The 16735-nt window shown below is 36.7% G+C and overlaps 1 protein-coding gene across 9 annotated transcripts in view; it reads right to left on the bottom strand.

Annotated features, from left to right (window-relative positions):
- STRBP (spermatid perinuclear RNA binding protein) overlaps positions 1-16735 on the bottom strand; it is a 143371-nt gene that overhangs the window by 103862 nt on the left and 22774 nt on the right. The gene's annotated exons all lie outside the window — the stretch shown is intronic.

Raw genomic sequence — 16735 nt, 5'->3', positions numbered from 1 at the left:
TCACCAGCATCCTCACTCTCAAAACTTCTCTTCTGGTTACAGATTCCCAGTTCCTTCAACATTCTCAATTCCTTCTCTTTACAAGAGGCTCTGAGGCTCATCTGGTTTAACATATTCATTTTATTTTAAAAAAATAGAGGTTCAAAAAAGTGTAATGACTTCAATGTCATGGAAGCAGGACTGCCAGATCAATGATCATTCTACACCAATGGAGATCTCAAAGGATCAATTATTTCAAACATATGGATTTTTAAAATTCCATACCCTGAAACCACCCTAGGCTCTGATAGATCAGTTTACACCTCCTCTATGATTTTGGCCTCTTCTTCCTGGTCATCTCCAAATCACATTACAGAAGGCTAATATTAAGCCTCTCTGAATCTATCTAGGTCAGTCTTCACATACTGCCATGGCCAGTATTCAAATAAGCCTGTTAGTGCCTACTAAAAAGTCTTTTATTGGTATGGCATCCAAGAACAAAAGTTCGCCTCTACACCATAAGGCAATGAAAACAGAATTTGATGACAGTAATAATAAAGAAAAGTTTTATGAAATGAAAACAGTTTGGTGAGAGAAAAAATTTTTTATGAAATTTAACTAGTAAACTATGTATGAAACAAATCCTTTGGAAGTTAACTTCAATTAGCTAGGGAGAGATATACATCTTAAGTTTCATTTCAATTTTTAAAATCTAATTGTAAAAATATATTCCTGAGAATTCAAAGACAGCTCTCAGAGGTTAACAAATCAAATTTCATTGAGCAAAACAGTCAAAAATAAAAGGTTCTTTAAAAAGTTGTTCTCATCATCAGGTAGATTTTTGTAATAAGTATAGTGGAGCTGACCATTAACAATTTTGTTAATTTCATCTTTCCAACAGAAATATTCCAGGGGGCAGCTAGGTGATGTAGTGGATAAAGCACCGGCCCTGGAGTCAGGAGTACCTGGGTTTAAATCCAGTCTCAGACACTTAATAATTACCTAGCTGTGTGGCCTTGGGCAAGCCACTTAACCCTGTTTGCCCTGCAAAAAAAAAAAAAAAAAAAAGAAAAGAAAAAAAAAAGAAATACTCCCATTTTAAAAAAAAAGGGAATCCTAAATGCAATCCATAGCCACCTCTCTGAAACATAGATAAACCAATAGCAGGAGAGGACAATACAAGATTATTCTTATATTTAAGAAAAGTTCCTCTTTGAAGGGATTGAAAAGTCTATAAACATATGTATTTAGCAATTAAACTTTTAAAGCTATAAAATTTTTTTGTTATAAAATGCAATAATTTATCTGACCAACAATGAAAAAAATACTGCTCAACAAACATTACAATTTTTCATTTAGGATTTAAGTGACCTAGATCCAAACATAAAAGGAAAAAACGCATTCACAATTTTCATAATTTATGCTATTCATAAACAATATGAATAAATGCATAATATTTAATTGGTAATGTACAAAATTAAAATTCAAATATCTTATAAAACTCCCATGATGACTGCCCAAGGAAAAGACAACTGGGGGAGGTAGAATCAATATGGTAGTGAAAAAGCCAGGTGCCAGAGCTCTCCCCAAAATTTCTCCTAATATCTTTAAATAATGCCCCAAAGCAAATTCCAGAATGATAAAATCCACAATAGGTTTGAGATGAAACAATTTTCCAGCCAAAGACAAGAAGGTCTGCAGAAAACGTCTGTCAAACCTGGGTGTGAGTGGAATGCACTCCAGCAAACCAGGGCTGAGGGGCATAAGTCATGGCTGTGGCAGCTTCCAAACCTCTCAATTCAAAGACTAATAAGGTCATCAGACAAGTTAGTTAGAAGAATATTACAGGAGTCCTTTGCTGGCACTACTGGAACAAAAAGGAGCACTAGCATGTCTGAGCTTACATCTGCATGAGAACTAGGACCTTAGTCCAGGATAGAAAAAAAGTCACTCAGAGGCCAAGAGTATAATAAAAATCTTTCTCTAGATCATAAGAAAAATACTGCAGAAATTAATACCTTAAAAAACAGAATAGTCTAAATGGTTAAGAAGCACAAAAATCCACTGAAGAGAATAATATCTCAAAGAGTGGAATTGGCCAAAGAGAAGGAGAGGAAAAAGAACTCCTTAAAAAGTATAACTAGGGGCGGCTAGGTGGTGCAGTAGATAGAGCATCGTCTTGAAGTCAGGAGTACCTGAATTCAAATCCGGCCTCAGACACTTAATGATTACCTAGCTGTGTGGCCTTGGGCAAGCCACTTAACCCCATTTGCCTTGCAAAAACCTAAAAAGTATAACCAGCCAAAAGGAAAAGGAGGATGAGAATCAGGACTTCCAGACATCAAGAAACAAAACAAAATTTTTTAAAAAAGTACAAGAAAATATTTATTATCACAATGGAAGTCACCTTTCAAGAACTTACCAAGGAAAACTGACCTGATATGCTAGAACCAAAGGAGAAAATAGAAATGGAAAAAAGCACCAATCATCTCCTAAAAGAGATCCCAAAATGTAAAGTCCCGGGACAGTCAAATTCCAAGGCTTCCAAGTCAAGGGAAAAAAAACACTACAAAGAGTCCAAAAGAAAGGATTCAAATATTGTGGAGTCAAAATCAGGAAAACACAAGATTTTGCAGTTCTTATATTAAAGGATCATAGGGGTTTGAAATATGATATTCCAGAGGGCAAAGGTGCTAGGATTAGAACTAAAAACCACAAACCCAACAAAACTGAGTATAATCCTTCAGGAAAAAAAACATAGAAAAGTAAATAGGAAAGAGAACTCCCAAGGAATTCAATTTTAAATGGTTTATATCCTATATAGGAAAACAATACTTGTTATTCTTAAAAACTTTCTTCATTATTAGGACAATTAGGAGTACACACACAGGTATGAGGTGAATATAATGGGATGGGGACAGCTAGGTGGTACAATGGATAGGCCATGGAATCAGATGGAATCAGGAGACTCGAGTTCAAATGCAACCTAGCTATGTGGCCTTGAGCAAGACACTTAGCTCCACTGTCTTGCCAAATACACACACACACACACACACACACACACACACAAACATAAACATATACATATATTGGGATGTTTATCTAAAAAAATAATATTGAGGGGTGAGACTGATGGACAAGGAAGAGGTAGGGTGGGGTAAATTATCTGAAATAAAAGAGGTGCAAAAGCCTTTATAGTGGAGGGCAAGCTTTGGGGGGAGAGGAGCAAGAGCACATGAACCTTACTCTCAATGGAACTGGTTCAGAGAGAGTAACATACCCACTCAGCTAGGTAAAGAAACCTTTCTTACCTACAAAAAAGTGAAAAGAAAAGGGGATAAGAAAAAAGGGAGGGAAGGTAAAGAAGGCCTATTAGAAGGAAAGGTAGATTAGGGGAGGAAAAAGTCAGAAGCAAAACACTGGGTGAAATGTAAAATCGTAGGACAAGAGGATGGAGGGAATTATAGAGTTAGTGATCATAACTGATTAAGTTTCTAATAAAGACCTCATTTCTTAATATATAGAGAAGTAAATCAAAGTTATATAACTAAAAGCCATTCCTCAACTGATAAAGGTTGATGATGATACTCGAAGGTCCTTCATGCCATGACAAGCACATGAATTAGATTTGAGTGAGGGGGTACTGTACTAAGTCACCACTTTCACTTTCTTTTCCAAAGCTATCTGGGTCTAGTGGTCAGATATGAATCAGGACAACTGGAGATGGCCCTGGATATAAGGCAATCTCAGATTACATGACTTGCTCAAGGTCACACAGCTAGAGTCAAGTGTTTGAGGTTAGATTCAAACTCATGTCCTCCTGACTCCAAGGTTAATGTTCTTTCCACTGTGCCACTTTGCTCCCCTGAAAACACAGTTTTCAAATAAAATAACTGTGATTATCCATAGCCATATAAAAAATGGTCTATATTACTACTGATTAAAGAAATACAAATGAAAACAACTCTGAGCTAACACTCCACACCTATCAGACTAAACTGACTGAAATGACAGAAAAAGAAAATGACAAATGTTGGAAAGGATATGGGAAAATACTATTGGTGAAGTTGTATATAAATTCAATCATTCTGTAGAGCAATTTGGAACTCTGCCCAAAGACTATGAAACTATGCATAGAATTTGACCAAGCAATACCAATATTGTTTATATCCCAAAGAGATAAAAAATAAAAAGGAAAAGAATTTATATGTATAAAAATATTTAGTGGCAAAGAATTGAAAATTGAAGGGACATTCATCAATTGGAGAATGGATGAACAAGCTGTTGACTGTAATGGAATAGTATCGTGCTTTAACAGAATGAACAGGATATTCTCAGAAAAAAATGGAAAGATATGAGTGAAGTGAAATGAGCAGAAACAGAAAAACACTGTATACAGTAAAAAACAATTTTGTACAATGATCAACTATGAATGAATTGGCTACTCTTACCAGTACAGTGATCCAAGACAATTCTGAAGAGCTTATGATAAAAAAAAAAAAAGCTAGCCATAGAAAAAGAACTGACAAAATGTGAATGTAGATCGAAGCATACGTTTCTGTACTTTATCTTCCTTGGGGATTTTTTTGTGTTTACTTTCACATGTGTAACATAGAAATGTTTTAAGGATTGCACATGTGCAGTCATGTATCAAATTACTTTTCTCAATGGGGGAAACAGACAAGAGAGAGATAACCAGAACAAAATTTTTTTTAACATATTAAAAATTGTTTTTACACATAATTGGGGAAAAATAAAATATTAATTTTTTAAAAGGAAAGGATAACTGACTAGAAATCAGTTTACTTTCCTGTGACCCCTTCTAGGTCTGACATTCTATGTTCTAAAGGCCTTTGCAGCACTGACATTCTATGATCCTTTGAATCTTTAAGACATTCAACTCTATCACAAATGAAAATGACCACATTCCCCACTAAATATCCCAAAGGGCACCAAAAACAACCAAACAAACCCACACACTACATAATAACAACAGACAGCTGTGGCTAAGGAATACAACAACATGGCTAGGAAGGAATTCTGCCAGAATTACATGACCATGTTCCTATTTCTTTTGATTTATCAAAGCTGGAAGGATTTATCTTTTCAATCAGGAATGCAAATTAAATTAAATCATGGAATTTAACAATGGACTTGATATAACACGGTTAACATTCATCTGCTGTTGAAAACTTTAAAATGATACGGTCATTTTTAAATACGTGTAATCATTTTACAAGTTCAGAAAACCACAAATTACAGACCTACCAAACCACTAGCTATTCAAAGGAAAATTGTAGCTTATAAAATGTTGACTGACTGCCAAATAAATATCCTCTCCCCTCCAGATTTCTATGTTACAATAGGCTTTTTCTACCAAAAACAAACAACAACAAAAAACACACCACATTGTTTAATCCAAGAAGTTAAAAGAGAAAATAAGCCAATTTTTAGCTAACAGAGTAACCGTAACTAAAGACTAAGGGCCCACAAATAAGTCAAGAAACCCTTTATAACCTTTCTACAACAAAATATTCTACTCAAGGTCAAAAGGAAAAAAAAGTTACTTTCATCTTTTCTTTTTCTATTTATAGTAAAGACATTGATAATAGTTCAAATTTATACTATATTAACCAAATGTTTGCAAAGCTCTTTTTTTTAGGTTTGTTTTTTTTTTTTGCAAGGCAATGGGGTTAAGTGGCTTGCCCAAGGCCAAACAGCTAGGTAATTATTAAGTGTCTCAGGTCAGATTTGAACTCAAGTACTCCTGACTCTAGGGCCAGTGCTCTATCCACTGTACCACCTAGCCAGTCCGCAAAGCTATTTGATACATAATTTCACTTTCAGAATTCCATGATAAGGAAGCTAAATGAGACTAATTTGCCCAAAATATTGTTATACCTGGGATGCTTTGTTGACTTGTTTTGGTCATGTACAAACTCTCCATGACCTCCTTTGGAAATTTCTTGAGAAAATACTAGAATAGTTTTCCATCTCCTTCTCTAGCTCACTTTATAGATGAAGAACTGAGACAAATAGGGTTAAATGATTTGCCCAGATTCACATAGCTAAGGGTTGTATTTGAACTCAGATCCTCAGGATTCCAGGACCAGCATTCTATCCACTGAGCCACCCAGTTGCCCATGTGGAATGGGTGTGTTCCAAATCAAAAAACTGTACCCTTCCCTAATAGAAATCTGTAAGAATAAGAGCTAGGATCCCCATCTAGCATCTCTGTCATATCTGTCTCCTTGTGACACAGATGGTCCCTAGAGCCTACTGCTGGGGATATCCTTCTTTTAATCTCCTATTATCCCTATTATTTTCCTTGAGGCCTCCAAGGAAGGTGAATAAACATGAATTGATTTGATTACAATAAATATTTCTGAAATGCCTAAAGATTTGAAATTACTTTCATCAAAATTTCAAAGCAATATCCACAAACAAAAGAGAGTGGCAACAAAGGCAGGGTGGTATAGTTAAGAAAGCACTAATCTGAGGATCTGGTTTGTATTCATAGTTTTGTCACTTGCTGAACAACCTTGAGTAATCCAAATCCCTCTGCCTAGGTCTCAGGTAGAGTTAGTTTTTGTAAAGTCACTTTAAGACTTAACACTTATTCTCCTCTAGTTCTTACCTTCCATGGTCTTTTGTTCTAAATATTTTATGTTCAAAATTCTTTTCAAGTCAAGAATCTTATGAAAAATCATGAAAACATTCTGTTTTATCTGTAGGCAAAGTACCTGGTAGGTAGGCAGCTAGATGGCAGTGGCTAGAGTGCTGACCCTAAAGTCAGGAGGATCCAAGTTTAAATCTAGCCTCATTTCTAGCTGTGTGACCTTGGACAAGTTACTTAAGCCCTGATTGCCTTGCATCCAGGGCCATCTCCAGTCGTACTGAATCATATCTGGTAACTGGACCCAGCTGACTCCTTAGCACAGCAACACCCCCCCAACTCAAAACCAGTTCACATGCTTTTCATGGCATCACCTCCCTGATGTCAGTCTTCTTCAAAAATGAAGGACAAACAATACTATACCAGGTAAGTATAACAGTTTCTCTAAGTTTAGGGGCTTAGGACTATCTATTATACAGGAGTACACAATTTGACATGTTACACCAAATAGACCAGCACTCATTTAGAATCTGTTCAACTGAGAGAGCACAAAAGATGTGGCATTCCCCCCCCAATAAGGGAATAAAAATATCCATATATGCTTATACATAAAATCTTCATATTTCTTTGGGTCAGGGGAAAGTTATCACTCTAGGTCCCAAAGTTTTGGTCAATAAAATGAGGCCACTAGATCTGATAATATCTAAGGTAAGCTCTAAGATTACATAAATCTTTAGGTATCATAAAGCTAAGTAATAAAATAAGAAATGGAAGGGATATTGGGTGGGATCTGAGCCTTATGGTAGGTGAATTTTGTTTCTTTCAAAAAAACTCCAGCTATCTCTTATACTTTATTTTTCTTCCTTAAGGATATGATTTCTCTCTCATCACATTCAACTTAGATCAATGTATACCATGGAAACAATGTAAAGACTAACAGAATGCCTTCTGTGGGGGATAGGGGGAGGGAAGCAAGAATAGGGATAAAACTGCAAAACTCAAAATCTTTCTTTAAACAGCTTCATTGGGGCAGCTGGGTAGCACAGTGGATAGAGCACCAGCCCTGGAGTCAGGAGTACCTAAGTTCAAATCTGGCCTCAGACACTTAATAATAATTACCTAGCTGTGTGGCCTTGGGCAGGCCACTTAACCCCATTTGCCTTGCAAAAAAAAAAAAAAAAAAAAAGCTTCAAAAACAATCTACCTGCATAGCTTTGTTAATATATTCTTCAGGAATCATTATTTAAGAAAGAATTCTGTGGAGTACTTGGCATGTTTTGGGATACTCAAGTATGTTTCTGCCAAACTGGTCTAATCATTGTCCCTATGTACTACCTCACACATTTTTTTTCATTTTTTTTCTAACTGGTTTCCCCAATCTAGAAAGCCCTATTTATGTAACTGTATAAATTTTAACTTCCTCTGAATACTTTCTCCTTCACCATTTACTGTCTACCAGTCTACCACATTCATTTAGTACAGGAGTTTGCAAGGTGGATTGGAAAGAACTTTGAACTCAACACTTATTAGGTGTGATCTTGGACAAAATTTACAGACTCTATGACAGAATTTTGGTTCCTAATCCTTGTATTTGACATAGAACTGTACTTACATTTTCACCTAATATAAAAGGTTTTGTTATAACATATATATATATATATATATGTATATATATATATGATCAAGAATCAACACAAATAATTTAGAATCCCTTTTAGAAACTTTTTGAAACTTAAAAGTTATAAGTAGACGAATAATTTGAAGAAAATTCAAATGACTAGAAACATTTTTAATATTAACAGAAAGCATAAAGCATAATATTATTATGAATTGTTGAAGCAAAAAAAGAAAACAGATCAGAAGGACACAAAAGAGACCTTAACCAGGTGTGCAGTATTCCTCACCCTCAAAAACATAAAAAAGGTAATGTCAGCTGATTTTTTAAAATTAGAAATAGAAAACTTGAACCTATTTTAATAAATATAGGTAATCTTTTTTTTAAAAAGTACTTCAGGATTCACATATCAGCAAAATAGTCTCTGCCCTGAAAAAACTTAAGATTCTAATGGAGCAAAACAAGACATAAATGGGTGTTGGAACTGGAGAGACAGGGAAAGATGATGTAGTAGGCCAGTTTGGTTACAGCTGAAAAAGTTACAGAGGACTGAGCCCTGAAAAGATAAAATGCTCATTCATCATAGCTGGAAGAGACCAAGGTTTCTGTGAGAAAGAAATGAGGAAATGGTGGCCTAAAACATCATGTTTTTGACAGAAATAAGACAGCAATCTACTGAAAAAAAATTATTCTCAGGCCTCGATAGGTCACACTTATCCCTTAATAAACCTATTAACTCAAGCCAAGGGTGTCATATAGAACAGGTCCAAGATCTCTACCCCTAATTTAGAGATTGAGGACTGAAGGTTAATGCAGTAAAAATTGAACAACTTTTCTATCTGCTTGAGGCTGTCCAATGAAAAAAAATAACACTTTGATGTATCATTTAAAGTTGGCAAAACATTTTAAAATGTTACTCCACTTGAGCAAAACAACCTCATGATTATCACCATATCCATTTTACAGATAAGGAAACAAGTTCAGAAAGTTTAAGTGACTTACCCATGGTTACCCAAACTTTTACTTTTAAAAGTAAAAGGCTACATCTGAACTCAGACCTTCTTGCCTCCAAACTCAAAACTCCTATACTATACCAAACTTATTTATTTTGGACCCTACCACTCTCTTATTCAAGACCTTCAAGGATTTCCCATTACTTGGGGATAAGGGTTCCTTCCTATACTGGGATTAATGAACCTTTTTTTCCTAGTTTTCTTTCTAATCCTATATTTTTATTTTAGATATTTAAAAATATTTTGAGAAGCAGTCCACAGACTTCACCAGTCAATCTCACATGTCCAACTGACTACTGGATATCTCAAAATATGTCTTGTAGACAATTTAAATGCAGATCTTAACACAGGTCCTTGACCTCTACCCATTGAAACACACTCCCCTCTCCTAGCTTCTTTATTATTAAATATTCCCAGTGATGTAAGCTCACAACTCATCATCCTAAACTACTCTCATCCTCCATATTCAGTCAGTTGCTAAGTCATGTCATTTTCTACCTTCAAAATATCTCCCATAAACTCCATTCTCTCCTCTGATACTGATCCCATCATCTGATTAGTCTCTCTGCTTTAAGTATCTTCCTAGGTCTCTCTAGCCTCCATTCAGCTGAGGAAACTGAGGCAGTGGCTAAGTGACTTGGCCAAGGTTTCTGAGGCTGGATTTGAATTCAGATCTTCCTGACTCCAGGTCCAGAGCTCTATCTACCTCAATACCTAAATATATAACATTAAAGTAAGGAAGAACTCTAGTCTGGAACCCCTCAATTTGTTCCTATGAACTTTCCTCATCCCGGATAATTATTAATGTTATCTTGAACATTTAAGTTCACATAGTAATTATTTCTTAGGTCCTTGCTATTACAAGCCTCTTGAGACAATGCATGCTGAAGGGAAACTGTTTTGTCTTTTAAAAAAAGGTACTATCAAACATGAGATCAATTATTTTTTAAAATTTATATTAAATATTTCATTTTTCCCCAGTTACATGTAAAATCAAATTTTAACATTCATTCTTAAAACTCTGAATTCTGAATTCTCTCCCTTTTTCCCACTCTACTTCCCTTCATTGAGAAAGCAAATTACTTGATATAGGATAAATTTGTAGTCATTTACCATAATAGTCATGTTGTCCCCTCCCCCAAAAAAAGAGAAACCTCAAAAAATAAAAGTTTAAAAAAAATGATGTTTCACTTTGTTTTCAGACACAGTCAACTCTGTCTTTGGGGATGGATAGTATTTTTTATCCTTCAGAGTTGTCTTGTATCACAGAATTGCTGAGGAAAGTAAATCATTCAGCTGATCATCCTACAATATTATTATTCTGTATATAGTGTATTTCCCACTGCATCTACTCATATAAGTTCAGGTTTTAGTGAGAGCATCCTACTCATCATTTCTTACAGAATAGTGTCCCATCATAATCACACACCACAATGTGTTGTCATTCCCCAACCGACCAGTAAAGAGCTGTTATAAATATTCTTATACATGTTTTTCATCCCTTCTAGAATATAGACCTACTAGTGGCACTGCTAAGTCAAAGGGCAAAGTTTTCTACAGCTCTCTGAGTAGTTTCAAATTGTTCTACAGAATTGTTGAATCACTTCACAACTTCAACAAGTGTGCTAATGTCTCACCCTTCCCCACTTTCTTCCAATATGCATCATTTTCTTCTTGTCCTAATAGTCAAATCCAATAGGTATAAAGTAGTACATCAGAATTATTCTAATTTTCATTTCTTCTATCAAGAGTTAGGACTTTTTTTTTAACATGGCCATAGACAACATTGATAACCTCATCCGAAAACTATTCATCTCTTTTGATCATCTATCTTTTGGGGAATGGCTCCCATTTTTTATAAATTTTACTCAGTTCTCTGTTTGAGAAATGAGGTCTTTAAGAGAAACTTGTTTCAGTTTGTTTTCCCACAGTTACTATTGCTAACTGTATTTCCCTCCATTCTTTCCCTCACTCCCATTTATTCTCTTCTTTCACTTTGTCCCTCAAGTGTTTTGCATCTGACTAGCCCCCCCCCCCCATTCCTTCCCCTCTTACTTTCCTTTAGGACAAGACTTCTCTAATTGAGTATGCATTCTGAACGAATTCCAAATGAGAGTAAGGCTTATTCACTCCCCCTCATCATCCACACTGCAAAATCTTTTTCTTGCCTCTTTTATGTGAAGTAATAAACCATTCTTTAGCTTCACCTTTTTAATATATTATCCTTTCCTACTCAACTCCTACCTATATGTTCCTTGTCTATGAGAAAGTTCATATGAATTATCAGTATTATCTTCCCATACAAGAATATAAGCACTTCAACACCATTAAATCCCTTTCCTGTTTACCTTTTTATGCTTCACTTGACTCTCATATTTGAAGTTCAAATCTTCTTGTTCAGCTCTGGTCTTTTCATCAGGAAAGTTTGAAAAGTCCCCTATTTCACTGAAGTTCCATCTTTTCCCCTGAAAGAGTGTGTTCAATTTAGCTGGGTCATTGAATTCTTGGTTGAAATCCAAGCTCTTTTGCCTTCTGGGATATCCCTTAAAGTGGAAGTCGCTAAGTCTTGCTTTATCCTGATTGTGGCCCCACAATACTTGAATTGTTTTTCTGGATGCTTGCAATATTTTCCCCTTGACTTAAGAATTCTGCAATTTGGCTATAATATTCCTGAGTTTTCATTATAGGATCTCTTTCAGGAAGTGATTGGTGAATTCTTTCAATTTCCATTCTACCCTCTACTTCTACAATAACAAGGTAGTTTTCCTTGATAATTTCTTGAAAAATGAAATCTAGGCTCTTTTTTTGATCATGACTTTTAGGTAATCCAATAATTTTCATCTTATCTCTTCTGGATTTATTTTCTATGTCAATTATTTTCCAATGACATTTCCATTCTTTTGGTTTTGTTTTATTGTTTTTTGATTTCCCAAAAAGTCATCAACTTCTCTCTGTTCAATTCTATATTTTAAGGAATTATTTTCTTCAGTGAGCTTTTGGTATCTCCTTTTCCATTTGGTCAAATCTGCCTTTTTAGGCATTCTTCTCCTAATTGGCTTTTTGGACCTTTTTCCCCTTGACCCAATCTGCTTTTATTCATTTTAATTAATATTTTGTTTTCCAATGATAGCAGTTTCTACCTATCATTTTTTGTAAGGTTTTGAATTTTACAATCTACCCTCCCCCCTACAGAAGGCAGTCTGATAATCTTTGCAATATTTCCATGCTATACATTGATCGAAACTGAATGTGTTGAGAGAGAAATCATATCCCTGAGGAGAAAATAAAATATTAGAGGTAGCAAAATTATGTAATACATAAGACACTTTTAAAAAAAATTGAAGGTAATAGACTTTGGTCTTTGTTTAAACTCCACAATTCTTTCTTTGGATACAGATGGTATTCTCCATCACAGACATCCCAAAATTGTGCCTGATTGTTGCACTGATGGAATGAGCAAGTCCATTAAGGTTGATCATCACCCCCATGTTGCTGTTATGGTGTACAATGTTCTTCTGGTTCTGTTCATCTCACTCAGCATCATTTCCTGCAAATCTTTCCAGGCTTCTCTGAAATCCCATCCCTCTTGGTTTCTAATAGAACAATAGTGTTCCCTAACATACATATACCACAGTTTGTTCAATCATTCCCCAACTGATAACATTTTAAAAACCAGATTGGCGAGTGAATGTCGATTTTCTTGGTATTCTTTTTGGTGTTTCCACTAAACTGCTGAGTTGGTTTTCATGATTTTCCCTATAACTCTCAATTATCTTCCCAATTTTTCCTCTAACTCCCTTGAGTTCCAAAAGCCTTTTTGAGCTCTACCATGGCCTGAGACAAAATGTTATTTTCTTGGAAGCTTTGGATTTAGAATTTTTTGACATTGTCATCTTCTGAGTGTATATTTTGATATTCCTTATGACCAGAGAAACTCTTTATGGTCAGACTGCTTTTTCTTCTGTTGGTTGCTCATTTCTCCAGCCTATGACTTGATTTTTACTCTGTTAGAACAGGGTTCCATTTCCTTGGTAGAGGGCACACTGTCCCAAGCTTTTGGACTATTTTGCAACTGTTTCTAGGGATCTGAAAGTTTTCAATTCTTCTAAGGTCTTATGACCTAAGGAGAGATTTTGATTTCTCTCTCAGCCTATGCTCTGCTCTGTGGATGACCACAAGCACTCCTATCTGCCCTGAAACTGTAAGGTCCCATTCTCCCCCACTCCCAAAAATAAGTTCTTTTGTGTTTCTACTCTTCCTGAACTGGACCAAGCCTGTGACCCAGATCTGAATATGAGCAAAGCAAGAGAGTCCTGCTTCAGTGATAGTAAAGAGACCCTTATTAATTGCCTTCTGACCCCCTTACAACTATGGACAGAGTTCTGGAAGGAGCTACCTCTGCTAATTCAGTGACTCCCAGGGTCTGTTCCTGGTCAGCTGAGATCTGGTGTGTGTTTCACTCTCACTCTGGTGAAACAGACTTTTTCCTGCTGACTTTCCAAGGTGTCTTAGGCAATCTCTGGGCTGAGACACCTAGGAATCATCACAGCTGTCACTGACCCAAATCTCCCTGCTTTCTGCTCCTGGATAACTGGGACTAGTTTGCTCTGGTGTGGCGCCAGTTGTTCTGCAGTCCTGTCGGAGTATGTGCAACAGACCTTTACCTGCCAATCTTGCAGGTTGTCTTGGTCTGGAAATTTATTTTAGTCTTTTTGAGGTATCTGCCACTCTAGAATTTCTTTAGAGCCATTATTTAAAGGTATTTGGAGCAGTTTGGGGTAGAGTTTGGGCAAGTCCCTGTCTTCACTCTGCCATCTTGGTTCCATCTCCCAAACACAATTAATTTTTAGAGGAAAGTTCATGTGTTCTTTCAGGTTAACAGCATAATCAATGGGAACTATTTCCCAGACATTTATGAGAAATGGAGGGCAAAGAAAACTGCAAGAATGAAGTCCATAAGCAACAAGATAAACTAGTCCAAGGATAAAAGTAAAAATTGCATTAAAAAATAACAATTATAATATCTTCAAGGATTTCATCAGATTTGCATTTATGATTTTGTGGTTAACAATATACACAGATCATTACAAATAGAACAGTCCTTAAAGATGATTTAGGACAGTAACTCACTCATTTTAGAGGAATAAAGGGAAAAAGAGATGGTAAATGACTTGGTCCAAGTCCATAAAAACAAATTAATAACAGAGATGTAAGCAGGACAGTATGGTTAAAGGAAAAGAACCTTAGACCAAAATAAATCAGAATACCTAAGTTACAGTTCTTACTCTAACTTTAAATCTTGATTCCTCAGAGCATAATGATGATCATGTTACTTACTTGCCCTAAAGAGATCAAAATACTTTGAGCTGAAAAGAAATTGAACAAAAGTCTCTTCCTTAAAAGGAGAAAAAGACCTAAAGAATATCACACAGGTAAAAAACAGCAAGGCCAAGCTTCAAACCAAGGTATTCTGATTCCAAATCCATTATTCCTTGCCATCTTAATTGTCTTTAAGTGCCCTGAACTTCATATGTCAAAAGTTCTACAATTCTATGTCCTGGAACTGGCCCTCCAGCCCTGCTTGGAGTTCCCCAGACTGCCACTCCCACAGCCAAAGTTTCTGTGGCTTAGGTTTGGCCCTCAGACTAGGGCTCCCACAGTCAAAGCCTCCACATGGATAAGACAATAGATTTAACAATGATAAAATTATATCCCAATGCTTTCACTGAACAAAGAAGGAAAGAGAAGCCTCACCCAAATAAGATCATATAGTTATGAAGCAGCAGAGAAAGATGCATAGCAGAGGGGCTAAAAGAAAAAGCATTATTTACCTTTAATGGCTGTATTTCTGATTGAAACTTTCATCTGCTAACTTTAAAGAGACAATAACACAATACAGATCTACATCCAGGTGTCAAATTATGAAGGTGTATGCTCAGAGGAACAGATACTATTTGCAAGAGTCATTAATATGTTAAGAATGATTGGGGAGGCTAGGTGGCACAGTGGATAGAGCACCAGCCCTGGAGTCAGAACTCCCTGAGTTCAAATTGGCCTCAGACACTTAATAATTACCTAGCTGTGTGGCCTTGGGCAAGCCATTTAACCCCACTGCCTTGCAAAAAAAAAAAAGAGCCTAAAAAAAAGAATGATGGGGGGGGGCAGGGAGGTCGGTGATGGTGGAGAGATGACATGGGGACCTGCTTTCCCAGGAGCTCTCTTCTAAAATATTTCAAAAAACCTTAAAATTATGACTAACTAAATTTTCAAGAGACAAAACAGAACCCATAGAAAGACCCAGTGAGGCAATTCTCCAGCCCAAGGTAACCTGAAGATCGTGGGAAGGCTCTGTTCCACGGGCATGGAGGGAGCACCAGTGCAGCCAGGATCACCAGGAGGGAGCAAAGGAGCTCCAGCCTTCTGGAAACAAGCCATGGGGCACCTAGGTCCCTAGAGGCACCAACTTGTGACAGCAGAAGGAGTTTCCAGACCTCCCAACCCAGGGAACACCAAGCACAACTGGGAAACCTCTGCCAGAGTGAGTGCAGAGCCCAGGCCAGCAAGGTCCTCAGTGTAGCTGTGGCCCTCAGTGCAGCCAGAAGCAGGCCTGCAGAACCACCCAGCAGAGAGCCATCCACTAGCTGCTCCCAGAGAATTCAGCCCATGGAAGATAAGGGGTTGGAGAAGACTGTTGAGGTCTCTCCTCTATCCCTGGGACAAGACTCTGTAGCTTCATCTATATTTAGACCCTGGTCATAGTCTGGGACCCCCATTGCCATAGAGCAGGGACCCTCCTCACAGCTCCAGGGCAGAGGGGAGGGTTTCAGTCATCCACAGACCAGAGCACAGGCACAAGAGGAGCCAGAGCCTCTCATAAGATCTTGAAGGAACTGAGGTCCTTGCAGGGTTGCCTCCAACAACTCAAAAGCAGGACACAAGCAGGGGAAATGAGTAAACAGGAAAAAAGGAACCTGACCATATATAATTACTTTGGTCCCAAGGAGGATTAAACATACACTCAGAAGATGTCAAAATCCAAGCTTCTGTATCCAAAGCCTCTTAGAAAAATAGGAGTTAGGTTCAAACTATAGCAGAACTCAAAAAAAGATTTTGAAAATCAACTAAGGGAGGTAGAGGAAAAAATGATAGGAGAAATGAGAGAGATGCAGGAAAAACAGGAAAACTAAGTCAGCAGCAGCTTAGTCAAGGATATACAAAAAAATGCCAAACATGTTAAAAACCAGTTTAGGTCAAATGGAAAAAAGCAACCTAAAAGGTCAATGAAGAAGAATGCCTTAAAATGCAGAATTGGCCAGATGGAAAAAGAGATAAAACAGTTCTCTGAAGAAAGCAACTCCTTCAAATGTAGAATGGAGCTAAGGGGAAGAGAATGACTGTGAGGAATCAAGAAACAAATATTAAGAAAATGAAAAACTAGAAGAAAAGGTCAAAATATCTCATTGAAAAAAAACAACTGATCTGGAGAATAGATCCAGAGAGCTTGGAATGCAA

Source organism: Macrotis lagotis, chromosome 1 (genome assembly GCF_037893015.1).
Source record: "Macrotis lagotis isolate mMagLag1 chromosome 1, bilby.v1.9.chrom.fasta, whole genome shotgun sequence".
In the NCBI taxonomy this organism is placed as follows: domain Eukaryota; kingdom Metazoa; phylum Chordata; class Mammalia; order Peramelemorphia; family Peramelidae; genus Macrotis; species Macrotis lagotis.
Note: the sequence above shows the minus strand (reverse complement) of the source record. Positions and strands in the feature narration are given on the sequence as shown.